The 18,062-nt window shown below is 38.8% G+C and overlaps 1 protein-coding gene across 2 annotated transcripts in view; it reads left to right on the forward strand.

The window, feature by feature from the left end:
• LOC131672043 (uncharacterized) overlaps positions 1–18,062 on the forward strand; it is an 81,919-nt gene that overhangs the window by 22,806 nt on the left and 41,051 nt on the right. Inside the window, exon 2 of one of the 2 annotated variants that reach the window (XM_058949012.1) lies at positions 12,519–12,649. The exons of the other annotated variant lie outside the window; for it this stretch is intronic. The gene's annotated coding sequence lies outside the window, so the exon portion shown is untranslated. The remainder of the gene's footprint in view (positions 1–12,518; positions 12,650–18,062) is intronic. 2 annotated transcript variants of the gene reach the window in all.

Genomic DNA, 18,062 nt, shown 5'->3' on the forward strand with positions numbered 1-18,062 from the left:
CGAAGCGGCTTGCCGTACGCTCGAGCTCGCAGCAGAAGATGTGTCACGATATGTAAATCCCGCGACGCTGAACAGCGCCCGCGCGCACTACAGTTGCAAGAGTCGCGCGCTCCTGCTAATGCGATTACCGCCAGAACTCGACCACTCTCAACTCTTCGCGCTCGCTCTCATTGGCCATCGAATATTGCGATCATTTAATTGGAATGACGAACGAGCAAACTGCAGCGCCCAGGAACGAATGCGTCGGCAAACAAGAGGCTGCGCATTCGCCGAGCACGTACGAGTGGCCTGCCGGGGCTTTAGCTTAATTTACACGGCTCGGCAGCGCCAACCGTAAAACGTGAACAACATTATTGAGCGCTGCCGCGAGCCAGGCGTCGTTGCGCGCAAACGTGCCTAGTCGCGCTCTTCCTCGAAGTAAGTCCGCGCGCAGTCTCGGTCGCTGCGTTCGACCGAGCTTCCGGCGTCTCCGCGGCAGAAGGCCACTCGCAGACGCCGCTCGCATTCCGAACGAACGACGCTCCAACGGCGACCCGCGGCGCCAGGTATCGCGGCACCTAGACGCTCCTGTCGCGTCCAGCGGAAGTCCGCGCGCGATCGCAGCTCAAATGGCCCGGAAGCCTCGTGACGCCCGCTCGCATATTGCACTTTGCATCGCGCTCACGTGCAGCTGCGCAGCTCTGTTGACTGCAGGCGCCCCATTTAAAGCCTTGCCCGATCTCCGCTCGTCACCGAACGCTCGCTGCGATGCAGCCGTCATTGTCTCGTCGACCACTCGCCAGCTGCTCCTACCAACTTTCCAATTTTCCTACTGCCAGTCCGACATATCATTCTATCGCATTCTCCATTCTCCACTCAACGCTTTTTGCACTCCCATTTCGTCCCCGATTCTTTCTCTCCTCTAATTGACGCTAATTTGAATAAACCGTCCATTCCTGCCAACTTTTGCTCATCGATATTTCACATTCGAATTCAAATCGACCTACCATTTCATGCTAATGAGTCTTATTTGGCAGCTCGAAAAATCGTTATGTCAATTTATTATAAGCATCAAAATTATTCAAACTCTGAATATGTATAATACAACTGTTGCTTTCGTACCTAATGAAACTGCCCTCTAGCTGAAATCTCGTTGTCATCCTACATCATTGTTAATGTAACCATATGCGCCGTTTAATAAATCTGTACGAAGGTTACGTTCGTTACAACATTGGCGAAGTAATTTTCGCGCATTTACGCATGCATGTGATTCTTGCTCTGAAACGGTGCTTTTGAAGTTGCTTGTTTTCGAAAAATACGTAGCAGAATGGCAAAATGCTGTTGAAAATCTGTGTGATGTTTGGAAAAACACGTTTGGGCTTTGAAAAAACAGCTTTAGTTGCCGTAGCGAAGAATGTAAAGAAGAGAGGAAAAACAGTAACAGAACGAAGCAGAAAGCCGCGCTTCAATGAATAAACGGGCAAATAACGAACGGGCGGCTGCATTATTTTACAGGATTGTCGGAAGGGCCGCCTACGAGGCTCTCGTACGTCTCCATTTCCAAGCGAGAGGCGCTCAATGCCAAATTTTGTTTCAAGCGCGCCACCCTCGCTGCCTCTGCCCCCTTCTCACTCTCTCTCTCTCTCACTCTCTCTCTCTCTCTCTCTTTGCATAGTGTCTTTCTCTCTTCGTTTCGTTGCCATGCTTTGCCACTCTGATAATATCGATCGCCAAAGGCTCTTTCTCTATTTAACCGATAATTATTTGGCATTCAACTTTGTCCAGATTATCTCGCTAACGGACCAAACACTCAAATGCATTTAAATTTTTATCCATCCTACACGTCTATCTAATCAGAAAGTTCGTTTTTTACATCGTATATTACCATTCACAAATCAATTTATTCATTTAATCAACCAATTTATTCAATAGCATTTTTTTTACAATTAACAAATGATTTGCCAATAACAATCCCAATAGAAATAATAATATAAATTTTGTATATTATACTTTACACTAAACATGTATTCATTGATTCTTTCTTATAAAATTAAGATATTTCATTATCACTGTTATTATTATTGTTATTTATCAAAAGAAGCGTTTAGCTAAAATGTGCACGCGAGATCTCATTTTTGATACGGAATTTTTCATTACCGAATTATTCCAGCAAGTTACACCTGTTACTATTTACATTATTAGAATACACAATCTATTGCTGTATATTCCTGTGTCATCGACAACCTTCACATGTAACTTCCTGTATTCGCGTCATTAATATGTATTAATATTTTATGTTCTCTCATGTCCTAACTAGTTGTAGTTACAGCCGCTAGCGAGTTGTTATCATTTATTTTAAATTACTATTTTTCCAGAAGCCATCTGTTCATATATTAATTAATTAAACCGGTAATTAAATCAATTAAACTCATGGATTAACAGAGTTTTTACCATTTTTATTTACAATCTGTCTACAAAATCGATAATAAATACATTTTATAAAGATGCCATTAGCGATAACATTATATATGAAGGTTCTTTTTCAGTGATCTATACATTTATTGTTACATATTTAAACACTTGATGTCGTACAAAGCAAATTCTTGGCTAAACGAATTGGATTTTCAAATATTCTGTTTGTGTATCTTCTGCACGTAGCTTCTATTTCTTCCTCTACAGTTGTCATCATGATGTCCTTTCTAACTATCTCATTCGTAACGAAAAACAGTGCATTTAGGATGGATATTACACTTTACGTTCAAATCTTTCAATAATATAAATGTTTGATTTTGTTGCAGTGCCCCATAATTTCACAAGTCCATATACCATAGATACTAATTAAATATATCCGCTAATGACTCGTAAGTGGCGAAAACTGCAGTCAATAATATAATATGAGACAATAATTATTATATATTTATTTAAAGGAGTTGCGTTGATAAGGTAATTGTCTCTTAACCAACACTGAGCAAATGGTTTTCGGTTCGATTCCCAGTTACTGAAAAATTGTTTGAAATAATAACACATTAGCTAACTAGTGCAGAAAAGTAGATCGTTGTTTCGCGTGAGATTTACACCTCGTATAAAGAGTGAAAAGCAAGGCTCGAAAAACACGGGACGAGCGGCACAGTAGTACTTTTCGCATGGGATATTGAAATATATTTTAATAAATAATAACATAAGCTAACAAAATTTTAAAAAATTCCAGACCCAGAAATCAGACAAAATATTTCCGAAGGGATTTAGCGCGCTGAATCTCAATCCGAGCTCAGAATTGCTTCACCACCCTCAGTTTTTCGAGATATCCTAACCTAAAAGTGTCAAGAACATGTCTTTTTGCTGTTTTCCAATCCCTGTAACTTTGTGAAAAAAAATTTTCTTGCAAAAGTTTCACTGAAAAATAATAGTAGTAAACCTAGCAGGGTACAGGGTCAGTAGGTTAAGGAACTTGAGATGTAGCGGTGAGGGATTATTGTAGGGTTTAGGAATATTGGTTGAGATACTTGGGATGTAGGGGGCTGAGGTTATTGCCTAGCAGGGTACAAGGTTCTTCGGTTAAGATATTTAGGATATTATTTTATTTTTCAGGAAAGATTATCTTTCAACGAAACTTTCCTAGGCTTAAACGACATTTGTGAAAATACAAATTGATCACACTTCAATAGGTCCTATCTCTATCGAAAAAAATGAGAATTACATTTTGAAGGACAAGAGTTGCTCTTTAAGATGTCGTCAAATTTACAACAAAATTATTTCCCAAAGTTAAAGGGATTGGAAAGCAGCAAAAAAACATGTTTTTGACGTTTTTAGGTTAGGATATCTTGAAAACTAAGGATGATGAAGCAACTCTGAGATCCGATTCTGATTCAGCGTATTATATCCCTTCGAAAATACCTAGTCGTATCTTTAGGTCTGAGAAGTGTTGACCCGTGAATAGACATTCTGTAAAAAATTGGTACAAGATTCGTACAAATATTATACAAGAAAATACTTTATTAATTCTAATAAGTCTCATTGCTAATTATAGTTATAGTAAAAATGTATAATGATAATATGAAAAAAATTTACGAATGAAATAATCATAAGCTATACAAGTACTCTAAACAAATATTAGAAAACAGAAATAGAATTAATATTATAGAGGCCTGCAATGGCTCGGTCGGTAGGGCGACGGACTCGCACCCGGTAGGCCCGGGTTCGATTCCCAATTCCTGCTGATACAAGCACCTCTGAAAAAAGTTTCATGTGCTTTGTTCTCAAACACATTGCAAGCCTCCGTCGCTAATTAGCACTGATGGAGCATAAATAGAGCGACGTTAAAATAAAAAAAAAAAAAAAAAAAAAAAAAAAAGAATTAATATTATGTATAAATATCAGAAGCTTAACGCCAATTATAATAAATTTATATTAAAAATAAATAGTTTACAAATAAAATCTAGTATCATAGCATGCTCAGAATCATGGAATTTGGAACATTATTAGATTTTTAACATATCAGGCTATATTGATAGATAATAATAAAGGCACTAGTATTAACAATTTGTACATTAAAGTAGAAAAGGCTAAATACAAAACATTCATACTAAATATGTCTTTTAATGATCATTATCCACTCATAATGTTACTGAAGAACTTTCAAAAAACATTAACTCCATAAATTAATTAATTTCAAAATTAGAATTAAAAAAAATAGTTTCAAAAAATTTCTAAACTCAGCTAATGTAATTAAATGGAATGAAATTACAATGTTAACAGATCGAAACCAAGCAACTAACAAATTAATTGATAGTAAAAGAATTAAGTATGAACAAAGCACAAACGGGTGTAAGAAACAAGAGGCAAAATAATAACATGGGAAGCAAGGAAACATTTTGGATTTAGAAAAAATAAATGTACCAAAGATGCCTTATATTATGTAAAGAATATTATATATAAATAACTAGATAATGGGGATCCAATAGCAATCACCTTTCTTGATCTTGCTAAAACTTTCGACACAGCGGGCCATTCAATAATATTAAACAAATTATATCATTACAGAATTAGAGACAAGGTACATAGTTTCATTAAGAGTTCTTTAGACAATAGAAAACAAAGAGTCAAAGTAAATAATTTTCAGAGTAAAATAGGAACAGTACATATGGGAGTTCCGTATGGAACTATACTAGGACCATTACTATTCATTATCTACATAAATGACTTATTACTATCACTAATTGAGGGCACGGTTCTCTCTTTTGCAGATGATACAGCTATCATTTCTGCGAGAAAGACTTGGCTTGAAATAGAAATTAATATGAACAAACAACTAGAGATTGTAGGTACCTGATTATTATTAAATGAACTATTACTGAACATTGACAAAACAGCATACGTAGAGTTTGGTAACAATTGCAATAGTACTTCAAGAAATTTGTACATAAAAATATGAGAAAAAATAAATCGAGTTAATAGTACTAAATATTTTGGGGTTATTTTTGACGTGAAAACATACATGTAACATGAAATAGGACATACATTTAACAAAAGTGTTCTAAAAAACAAAATATTTAACCTATATTTTTTATAAATTATCGAGAATTATAAACACAGAACCTCTAAGAATACTCTACTACATTCTATTTTACATGTGTAATGTCATATGGCATGATAGCGTGAGAAGTCTATTTAGATAGAATAAAGGACTTCAAAATTTACAGACTAGACTATTCAAAATTGTAAATAAAAATCGTTTTTATGTAGATAAAAATCCGCTAGATATCAATCATACATTCTGATTAGAGTCATTGCTGTACCACTATGATGATCTAACACAAATATTTAATAACAAGTACAAAAAAATAAGAAAAAATAGTTTACAATTACCAAAAAGAACAAGAAAAATAAGTATCAAAAATAGTTATACAAGAACTATTACACAATACAACAAGCCACTAAATAAACTCAAGACTGTAGAAAATAAAAATAGCAGAGAAATATAATTCAGAAAATGTATAAGAGAAAACCCTAAACAGAAAAAGGATAACGAAAACTATATAGAAGATACTGGAAAATTGGATCCTACATCGGAAGTCCATGGGAATACTAATTTCTCCGACAAAACACGGCTAGATAGAAAAGCTTACATATGTGCAAAAGGATTTTGTGACTTATATCACAATAGATCTTACTTGAGACTAACAACATATAATTACAATAAAATGTTATTACAAGCCACGTATACATTGAATAATGTAACTATATTGGCACTAAAATGTCTAAAATCTTTTAATCAAACAAGCGATATCATAGAGGGGAAACAAGATCACAACAAGCCCTGTTACATAAATTTGAAACCCATTGAATTTATAAAAGCCTACTTACTGAATCAGAATCTGCAGCAAGCAATAATATCTGTAATATAAATCTATTAAAGTTGTTTTCGATGTAATTGACAAAATGTCTAAACGTAACAATATCAAGGCTACATTAACTACAGTATTGTCTGCCCTGGGGAAATCAAATCAACATCGAACCTATATTAGAATAACCTACGGGGACATCAACTATTATCAACTGTTATCAGTTCGGTATACGGACTAAAATTACAACCAAAATATAAAGACCTAATAGTTGTAGATGATGTAGTTTTTACTGCTCTTTGCAAATGTAAAATGATTATAGAACACCAAAATATGTTCTCTCACAACAGAGTAACATGTGCTGTTGGACTTGTTCAGCAAAACTTAATAAAATAGAAAGGATTATAATAATATTTACAAGAAATAGAAAAGTATCCATGGAGTATTATACTACAGCTAGACAAATGCTCAACAGATTTTAGTGAAGAACATGAAGACTACACTATAAGTGCAATAATTGTTGATTTTTACTGTTTCTTTTCTATATTTTATGATTGATTTAGTTTACTTTTAATAGTTAGTTTTAGACTAGACCAGCAAACAGAAGATTGTTTCCTCTGCTGGACTGCAACATTTTTAATGTATTATATGTATGTATTTTATAAAGTAATTTATATATCATACTTTGAAAATAAATAAATAATAAATAATAAATAAAAATTGTTCTTCTGAGCTTTCCTGACTATTAATGGGTCACATCGCCACCGATAAAAAATAAGTTATTAGTGATGCCGAATGAGAATGATTCACTGATGGTACATCTGGACCCTAAAAAATAAAACAATTATTCCTATTTTTTATTTGGTTTGTTTTGAAATAATTAAACGCTTCCAACATATGGATTGAATGTTCATCGGAATATGTTGAAATGATACTAACGATAAAAATTCGCTGTATGAAGCAATTAGTATAATCTTATGAGAAGAGTGTAAGTCAATCTAATAAATTGAGATGCTAACTCACTAACGTCCAAATATTTCGATGCTTTAGAAAACTTTTAACGCGATTGTTTTTATGTTATCGGGGTTGAAGAAGTTTTGTTTCCAAATATTCTAACATAGGATTTTATAATCTTTTAGAATCCAGACTTAAAATTTTAATTAGACATTAAGAAAAAAATATATCCCTGATTTAATCGTGAAAGACTTGAAAATTATCAAAAAAACTTTTTTCAGGATTTTTTTTTGTAATGCTATCATAAAAACTTCAACTCGGTGGAACAAATAAATAACCGAGTTAGCAGAGTATCGAGTTCTAGGCGCGTCGAGGGTTCTCAGTCAACCACGAACGAAGAAATTTAACACCTCGGACAATCGGAAAATAGTTAATGAAGAAAAAGTCCCTTCCACGAAGTCCGAGAGAATGGAAAGCTGGGACTGCGAGTTATAATATCAAATGATCACGGAGAACAATAACCAGATAACGAAATCATGGTAGAATTTCGTCTCCTTTGACGTGCTCGATTAGATAATGTCCCTTGCCTCCTACTTATGGGGATGTTTTTTTAGATTGACTCCCTTCACTTCTCTGCGAATTATAGTATTTAATGATCATGGAGAACTATAATTATATGTGGAAGATATGGTAGAAGTTCGTCTCCTTTGAGATGCTTAATTAGATTGAATACTTTTGCCTCTCACTTAGCGGGGTGCTTGAATAGAGATAGTCATTGTCTCTAGGTCATGCAATGAGAAAAATATGTTCTCGAATAATTTTCTTTTTTCGGAAACTCTTAAGTTTTAATAAAATAATTTATAGAATAAAAATATATCTTAAAATCGATCAGAAAATGTTCAAAAATTGTTTCAAAATAGAAGAAAATTGGAAATTTTCATTTTTTTTATATTTAAAAAACAAAATATCATTATTAAAATTTCGAAATAAATGAGTATTTCTTTAATAAATTGTAAGAAACTTTTTTCTTAAATAATTTCTGCTAAATTCAATAATTTTCGTGAAAAAAATTAGCTTAAATTTTGAAAGAGTATTTACGTACTTGACGTTATATTGTAAAAAAGTGTGGTTCAATGATTGCATTATAAAATTATCTAGAAAAAAGATTGTTCGAAGATTTTCAAATTTTTCGTGATTAAATTAGCCATATTCATTTTTTTATATCTAATCAAAAGTTTGAGCTCGAATTCTGAAAGATCATAAAATTCTGTTGAAATATATGAAAATAAAATTGTTTCAAAGCCGATAACATAAAAAATAATAGCATTGAAAGTTTGTTAAAAAGATCAGAACGCTTGGGCGATAGTGAATATACTTGTACTTATTACAAAATTACGCTTTACTTAGGAATAAAAAATCTTAATCTTAAGTAGAGAAAAAGTCGGCATCAATCAGTGTGAATAGATCAAGCAAAAAAGAGCGATAACAATACGAATGTTAATATTAATATGATAAGTATCAATGCGGAACGCGGATATTTTTATCTTAGATAATCACTCGTAGAGATTTTCTCACGGTTAAGGCACAGTTAAGGTACGCTGATGCCGCCACGAGGGTGGAGGAGCGCACCACGATAGCATCCGCTGAAGGCGATTTTGATGTCTCGAGACCGGGTAAACTTTGGCCACCTGGTGGGTTATAAACGTAGTAGCCATGTGCGAGGATACATGCCTGGAGATGGGCCAAGGCGCGATCCACTGCAGCCATGCAGGACTGAATCCAATTCACTGGTTGGACCATTACTCTCCAAGTGGACACAAACACACGAACAGATGGACAATGATGGATATTTAGAAGGAGCGGAGCTATTGACAGCTCGCTTGCTACTGCCCGTTAAAGGCCAACACTCTTTCCTCTCTTGAATACACCAGGAGCGAGACGAAGGAAATTTCCATTGACATATCGGGAATCGGTAACGCATTACGCGTCAGCCCTTGTATTTTTGATCTTTCACAGATTCAGAGATTAACCGGTCCACCGATGCTTATTTGTCACAGAAGAAATAAGTTGAACGAAACGCTCATTCGATAAGCAGAATATCTGCTCGGTCGCTTTGCAATCAGTCCATGCACACTGCATAATGATATGGACATAGCTCGTATACGAGTGACTAGTACCAAATATGCACAATGGCCAGCACTTATAATCAGTTAACTCTAATATAATGCCTTCTTTTCAATTCTCTTCTCCGCTGCTTGATGCACCATTTTCGATGAAGTTTCATCTTATAACGGAACTGAAAGCATCGTTTGCACCTGAAGCAAAGCCACCAATTGGCGTGATACTTGAGATGCCTTACTTGAGAAATAATACTGTAAAACCTTTTATTGCAGTAGGCACAGTAATACAATTTCGGATATTTAAAGGCATTCAGTAGGATGGCTTTGCTTTGTTTACTGATTTCGCTGCTACTGTTGCTGCACTGATCGGTAGATTGACTCGTGAGGCTGTTGCTTGCTGACTCGTTCTCTCGAGTCTCCTGTTTATTAATGGGTCTCCGCACCAACGATGAAATATAAGCCTTTGGCGACAGCAAATGCGGACAGTCCAATGCTAGGTCCTCTGGACTCTAGAAAATAAAATAACAATTGCTATTTTTCTTTTTGTTTGTTTTGCAATAACTAAACGCTTGCGCTATAAATCGAATAATCATTCGGATTTATGCTATTTACGATAATTTTGTTCGCCCAATTTTTATGAATTTAAAGATAACGTTCTCATCGTCTACATTTTTAGATGACTATTTTTCATCCGCTTTTCTTATTCATTAAATAATGATACAGATCATTGATATGATTGATTGATTTTTGAATGAAATTGATTCATTATTTCAATTAATTTATGTTTAGAATATATATTTGATATTTTTGAATTTATACAAATATTAACGTTCCAACAATCGCAATAATATTCCATGATATTTTTCATGATCTAGGAAAAATGTTCATGATTATTTTTTTTGTGAATTTTATGAAAAATTTTAATAATAGGAGCTCTCAGGGCACGAATATGTTTTTGATCCAACGCAACGACAGCGGAAAAATCCGGGGAACTGCAAAAAATGGAAAATCCAGGGGATTAGCGTGAATATATTTTTGAATGTTTGCCACTTCCCAGTCGTAAGATCATATAACTTGAAAGGGATCTCGTTTTTCATAATATTTATAGAATTTTCATTATTTTTCGTGATATTTTGTATAATTAACAAATTTTCATCGTAATTACGTGAATTTCAGAATTTCTAAATCTTATAGCAACCCTAAAAAAGTTTAGAAAAGAGTATATTTCTTATGACATGGGGATAGATATTTTAAGCTTCAGACAGTTTGCTAAATGCCCGGGCATTAATTTTTGACTGATATATATTATAGGAGCAGAATAACCAACTTCAAACTTAAAGTATCAGTGGTTTTTATTATGAATACCGTTCTACAAAGAAAAAAAGAAAATGGTCTATATCAATCCATCTATTTCCATGTATTTTAGTGCACTGAACCTAAACCCGAGGTCGGAATTATGTATATACCCTCAAATTATTATTATTTTAATTAAGAAAGTTCTCATTTAATCCAACGAAAAATAGAAAATCGAGTTCTGAAATCGTGATACCATACATTAACATAACAGTAACATAAATATAAGCATTTATATAAATTTCAGATTAATTTATTGAGTTTTTCAAAAGTTATTAACAAAAATAATTATTTACTTTTTTCAAATATTATATCTGATCTGCAAAAAAAATTACATCGTTATGGCCTTTATTGCAACAAAATAACTGATGTTTAATTGTATTTCCCGAGATTTTTTGCTCCGAAATATGCAATAAAAAATGCAATCTTCATAAAGAATACTGTTCTATCAGAAAAACAAGAGCGATGCGCTGAGCTTCGTCTCAGGCCGCAGGGCAACTTCAACCGTACTGCATTGGCGTAATGGTCCTAATAATTTTTATGTATTAATATGCTTGGAAGTACATAATAAGAGTAGAAATGTAATTGTTCAAGAATTTCCTAGAGTATATTCAGAAGTGTTAGTTATTATTCATTTTACAGTTAAGGCCTTTGACCTTTTTGTCCTTTCTAAATTACTATTTGATCAAAAGATTACGATCTAAATTACAATTTGATAAAATGATATTCTACATATAGAGTTAACGTCAAAGGATTTTTCATTCTCTAAACATTAATATATTACTTAAGAAAGGGCGTAAATCGAATTTTGCTAGCAAAGGCACTCATTAGTATGGCAAGAATAGTACCCAACATCGGTCGCAATAAATTTTTCCCATTCCGTAAATAATCTGACCATTCGGTAGACAAAGTCAATGGACTTTCCTTATTACATAGTAATGCACTGCTATTCTGAGGTGCTAAGACAAATATTGTATTGTGATTATATAATATACAATGTGCATAAAAATATTTATTATTGTATTATGACAAATATTAAAAAATGTTTCTGTTCAAATATCAAAATGTACTACAAATTTTATTTTCATTTGTATATTTCTAAAATTGATAAGCTTGTAAAAAATGCAAGCAAAATATTTGCATGCGCAACAGTTTCGTTGCGTGTATTTTATTTACTCTCAATACTAATGTACAGAATCTAATGCGTTATATTGAATGATTATAGCTTCGAGTCCTTATATATTTCTATAAACTTTTTTATAAATTGTAATCAAGATCCATATATTTTTTATCTAGAGCGCTCTTTTTTAGGCAATTTTGTTAATGATGACAACTTTATTTGCTTTAAAAAAATAACTACTATGTAGAAAGTATAGGGGAAAGTATAACTTGATCTTCATGAGACGCAAATTATTGCATTGCATAGCACATGTTATTGACATTGATGAAAAATAAATTATGCTCAGTAATATTATAACAATAAATTAATAAAACAAAATAATTTTCTAAAATTTAAAAATTGAAACTGAGAATTACAATTTTGTGCTCAATAATTATTTTTTATTTTATTGCTCGAATGCAAACTTCTGAAATTGTCCTAAATATTCCCAAATTTTTTTCCGAGCTCGTTTCCAGCGGTTTGTACTTTGCGTAGTATATATTTATCTAAATATGCTTTCCATTGAGTGTAATATATAATATACACAAATACGTAACAATAACATACCTAATAAATATATAAAAATTATTACAATAGTCCTATTGTTTTCAGGATGACAGATACATTTTCACTCCATTCGTTCTTTTAGTTAAACAACACACTATCAACCAGAAAGAAGACGCTAGAAATTTAAGTGCTCCATAAAATCTTATAACTTACCCCTTGAGGCTTGGGTATATAGGGTAAGTGAAGTAGCGTACACTAAGTCGACAACTTTACATTGTACTAACCGAATGGTGCTTCGCACCGTTGGAAATATTATCTTATTCTCGTGATCGGGTCTTTTAAATGTCTTGGTATACATTGATCTAGTACAATTACTCTCTGCATCAAATCATATGTGAAAAAAATTTCATAATAATTGAATAACGTATTTTTAACACATTCCTGTAAAATATACCTACAAGATTTTCATGATACCTTAATGAAATGTTGGTCTAGAAAATGTTATATACAATAGAAGATATCAATAAAATTTTTTATTCATAAAATATGACATTTGAAAAAAGTAGTGAATTATTTCAATTATTAATAACTTTTGAAAAAGTTGATACACTCATCTGAAACGTCGTAGAAACTTTTATCTCTGCGTTACTAAAACATGTATTAAGATGAAAAAAAAATGATTAGTATAAAGATAGTTTTTGTACGATCTAGTCTGTAATATGCCTGCTAGGTAGGTTTCGCATAAAGTACGTAGTTTTTTTTTCGATTTTTATTGACCACGGTTTTCCCCATCATAACGCATGCCCTTTGCTACACTCAAATGACTATAGCTAGAGAAGCGATCGAGAAAAATAGGACTGTGAATCTCACGAAGTCATGTTCAACAGCAGGGGACGCATATATCCGTCGTAAATGATTATAAGGGTTGTGGCCGAAAAGGTTAGCTGTCACGTGAAGAGTTCGATGAGTAAAGTTGGTTGTGCTGTTGAACGTTTTTTTTTTTAACTGATGACTAGTTTCTAGTAAACCAACCACGTGCCACCCCAGCTGTTGCATTTTTCTTTTTAAAGTTCCTTATAAGCCCCTTTACCGTTTACAGTGATCAAAGTGCTGTTAACAATTTTTTCTCCTCTAAATGAGCTAATTCGATCGATCTAATACTCGAATAACTGATATTACTTATTTTCTGGTCTAAGATAAACGACATCTAATTCTTTCGTAATATGTTTTGTGGTACCAAGATTAGAATAATCAGAGTGGCGATGAGACTGTTTGTATGTGAAATTCTGATACCCAGTAAAATAAGTTAATTTTCTAATCACCGTACTTCAGTCATTTGTGCATGAAATTGTATAAATATTGTGACTAGAAAAATATGACATACTTACTTTTGTCAATGTTTTGATTTATTTGTCAGAACTATTATAAAATTATCCGTGAAAAATAACTCCCTTTTTTCACCTTTCAGTAATGAATCGTTTATTAAAGCAATAGATTGTCAAAAATGTTCTATAGGCATCGAGGAATACGCGCGTTTGAGAGGTTTGAAATTAAGCGAGTGATTCGAAGGAGGTTTACAAAAACTTTAGCTTTGGTTAGAGGGATAAGCGTGGGTATCGTCAAAGATGACGTTTGCAGTGCTCGTATTGTCTTGCACTGCAAACATCTTCTTCGGCCTTCCTCGCTTTTGTCTCGGCCAAGAATATACAACAATACATTACCTGACTAGTGCGGGAAAGAAGATCGTTCTCGCCCGAGCGAAGCAAGACTCAATAGAAAGACGAGACAAGAGTCGGTTTGTCGAACATGTTACCTACGGTATTTATCGAAACAGCGTGCGGCAGTCGTGCTTTGCAGTTTTGACGGACGAAGAAGAGCTTATCGCTAGCATGAGCGTAGTTCGCTGTTTGTCGCACCTGTTGAGGGGTGGCGTTTGCGCGTGCGAGGCTGGCCGCAGTGGCGGTTTCCTCCTGAAACGTTGGCAGTGTGTCCATGCTGCCGACAGGCCGACGGCACGGCGCGGGCGTCGCGTTCACTCGGTCGGGGCTTGGTCGAAGGAGCTTAGGTGCAGAGCAGGCTCCGAGCGACGCTGCGAGCCGTCGTAGGACAGCGTTCGGAGCGAGACTGAAGCTCGTGCATCTCGCGCCGAGGAACAGCGCGGGCCTCTCACGCAATGCTCCTCCCGAATGCGAGTTTGTAGAAGTTAGCTTGGCAGCAGCGAGCCGACGGCTTACGAGGTTTGCTTCGTAAACGAGTCGATTAGGCTGGAGGCCCTCGGCATCGCCGATTCTGCCTGCCTGTGCGCCAGCCGGCAGAGGCTCCGAAAATTTCCGAGGAAAAGTAGGCGGGGCCCCCTTCGTCCGACAGTTTCCATAAGCAGCTCGGCTGCCTCTCGATCCGCGTCGGCACTTCCTCGAGAGTTACGACTTGGCACAGATAAAGCCCACACGTTATCGAGGCAGTGAACGATCATCCGCAAGATCGTCTTTTCGGGCTGTTTCGATCGGCTCCAAGTAGCAACGGGTAAAAGACGAATTCTCGGGCGGCGCGAAAACAAAGTTCACCAGGGCTGAGTAATGGCCGCGATGAACACGGAGAGAAGTGTGCTTTAGCGCTGGCAAGAGAATTGAAGAGGCAGGTGGTGGCAGGTCGTGAATGGTGACCAGGCATAAATATCGATGTAACAAAAAAGCCAAAAAGCCTGCAAATAATCTGCGGGGGAAGCGCGCATTCGTTAGCCGCTTCCGTTTCCGGCGTTTGCCTCTCGATTGCTCGGACAAAAAAAAAAAAAAAAGGAGAGCGCAAAAAATGGAAACGGCCGCGAGATAAAAGAGCCGGGCTCGCTGGCTGGTCGGCGCGGACTCGCCCCGTCAGCCGTATTCCGCGCTCGTTGCGCCGCAGCCCCGAGCCGCAAAATTTATTCGCGCGGTCGGCCAATCGAAAATGGCCGGGCGCGTATACGGCGATCAGCGCTCGATCTTCCCGCGGCCGCTCGGCGCTCGGTCAGCTCCAGCCCTGCTCGTTATTCAATCCGTGACGCGCGCGCCAGGATCAATAGTGTAAGGTGCGCCGCCGCTTTGATTCACCGCGGAGAAGCCACTTGTTGCACCGGCCGTCCCAATACAGAGCAGGCGGCCTCGCGAAAACGCGCGAAAATACATCGACGAGGATAAGTTGCGGGACAGTGCATCGGCCAAACGGCAGCCGTTACGGAGGCAACGGAAATCAGCGCTGGCCCGACGCAATTGCAGCCTCGCACCCTTTGCTGCGGCTGCTCGCCGGAAAGTAAAACGGCAAGCGAGAAGATGTATCCGGGGAAATAGCTGCCGGCAGAACGGCCGAACGGCAGAACAGAAGGACGACACTCGCGGAATCGAATTAAAAACTTGAACTGGGGTCTGAAACTCGCAAGTAGTTGGAAAGAGCGGGCTCTCCCTCGGGGCTCCGCGACGAACGGAACGGGAACAAGAAGCCGTAGGGCTCGGCGATGGAGGACAGCAGACTGGCAGTCGAGCTGCGCGCCGGCATTATAGCTTGGCGCTGGCAAAAGTACAAATGATACGTCGCGTCGGGGCGGAGGCTCGCGCGTCAGACGCGCCGAGCCCAGCTACGTAAGCCCGGCTGACGAGCGCTTTCGCGGCTGTCGACCAGCTCGGCGCGCTCGACTCCTGTTGCTCGCGCAGCCTCGCACTTGCGCTCTTGCCCCCGGCCTCTTGGCTCCCAGCTCGAAGCCGAACGGCCGTCGATAAACCCATCGATTTTGGCGCGCGAGCCCCGCGCGGCCGAGAGGAGTTCGGGTATGTAGTTGGAAACTAAGCAGGCGGCTCGTCCGAGAGTTGAGGTAAGCGAGAGCGCTGCTGGGCAAATGAAAATTGCGGCGGGCTGTGCAGTCGGAGGGAGCGAGCGCGAGCGCGCGTTTGCCCATGAATCATCCGAGGCTGCTCGCCTCGCGCGCCGAGCGACTGTAAATTTCATCCGATTACATGCCTGGCTTCCCTCGCCCGCAGCCCTTTGCCACGCTGAGTGCCGCACCGCCTTACTTCTCCCGAACGTTTCGCTCGCCGCGGCTCTCCAATTCCAAATGCACCCGATGTCGCGCCGGCGAACGGCGACTCCGCTCTGCCGGTAGCCCTCGCCACCGGTGCCATAGAGACCGTCTCGTTCAGCCTTGGCTTGCAGCTCTCCCGAAGCGAGACTGCAAAGACTGGGCTTCCGCTGCGCCTCGCGTGACTTACAAAGACGCCGCTTCGAAAGCGCCGGCGACCGAAAAGCAGCGCGGCCGAGGTAGGAGACTGGCAGGGAAGAAGTGGCGGGCTCCCCCCTAGCGCGAGTGTGGTGCCGAGGATCGCTGGCGACGCACGTGTCGCGTGGCCGGGGCGAGCCCCGCGAGCCTCCGGCGCACTAATGAAGCCCTCGATTTGCCGCGCAACGTGGCTGCACTCGCTCTCCCTCTCCGCTGGCCCGCGGACAAAGCCCCAATTTCTCGTTTTTAATTGCGAGCGGCGCGCGCCGAGCAAAGGACGGAGAGAGCGCGAGTGGAGTCGATAACGAGCTGCGCGCCGTTCGTCGTTGGCCGCGCCGCTTCTCCCAGCGAAGCCTCGCACTCGACATGTCGCCGTCGTCGCACGTCGACGTAGCTGCGCACTCGGCTGCTCGGAGCCGAGCTCCGCGGGCCGTCGATACGCGCCCGTTTTGAGAAAACAGCTGTCGTCGCCTGCGCGCCCCTTCACTCGCGACTCGACGCCCGTACACGTATATATCGACGCCGCCGTCGCGCAGCAACCAGCGCGGATTAATTAAATCTTTAATTACCATAACAACGCTCGCCACCATTACGCTTCTTGAATACATTAGCTAGCCTACTTTCGAATGAATTATCTCGCCGGGTAAACTCAACTTTTTTCCTCTCTTTCCTCTCGCTAATTGATCGTTATCCACTGCTGCCTCTGCTTTCGTCCAGACGCACTCCACTCCCAGATATATATCCTACTCACCTACATCGCCGCGCGCGGCCTATAGCTCCCATCACAGCCACGCCGTCGCGGCTCGCCAGCTCGATTTGCACTTATTCACTTCGCTCAATTTTCCAGCACTCCACTGTGCCATTTTTCATTTGTCGCCCGCTTCATTTGCCCGCATCCAAGATCAAGCTCCATCATTTTCCATTCGCAATCTATTCCAACGGCGTTTTTCGCCGCTCGCCACCAAATTACTGTGCTTCCGGGTATTTGCAGGCATTTCTCTCTGCAGGTGCACGCGTCACCGGCGAATAGACGATGTAGCAAATAGATTATCGTACGCGCGACTACGTTAATTGGTTAGGCCAGATTGGCGCGGCGCGAAGAGTATTTGGCTGCGCGAGTTGGGTGTAATCATCGATGCCGATGATCGAATTTGTGTTGAGCCAAGCATTCGCAGGATTATAGTGCGCTGACTTGTAATCAAAGGAGCTGCGACCACGGCGACCAGCAGCTGTGCAGCTTCTCTATACTGCGCCCGGCCATTCGCGCCAATGCCTAATTCCGATGCAATTGCATCTAATCGCTATTAGAATTGCTACTCGATTGCTCGTTAATAACCAGCTCATTCAAGTTTACATACGGCCCATTTTACTTTGATCCTGTGTAATAATCCAACTAGCTTTCGACT

The sequence above is a fragment of the Phymastichus coffea genome, unplaced genomic scaffold, assembly GCF_024137745.1.
Source record: "Phymastichus coffea isolate CEN01 unplaced genomic scaffold, Cenicafe_Pcof_1.1 PCOF00001, whole genome shotgun sequence".
Lineage (NCBI taxonomy): Eukaryota > Metazoa > Arthropoda > Insecta > Hymenoptera > Eulophidae > Phymastichus > Phymastichus coffea.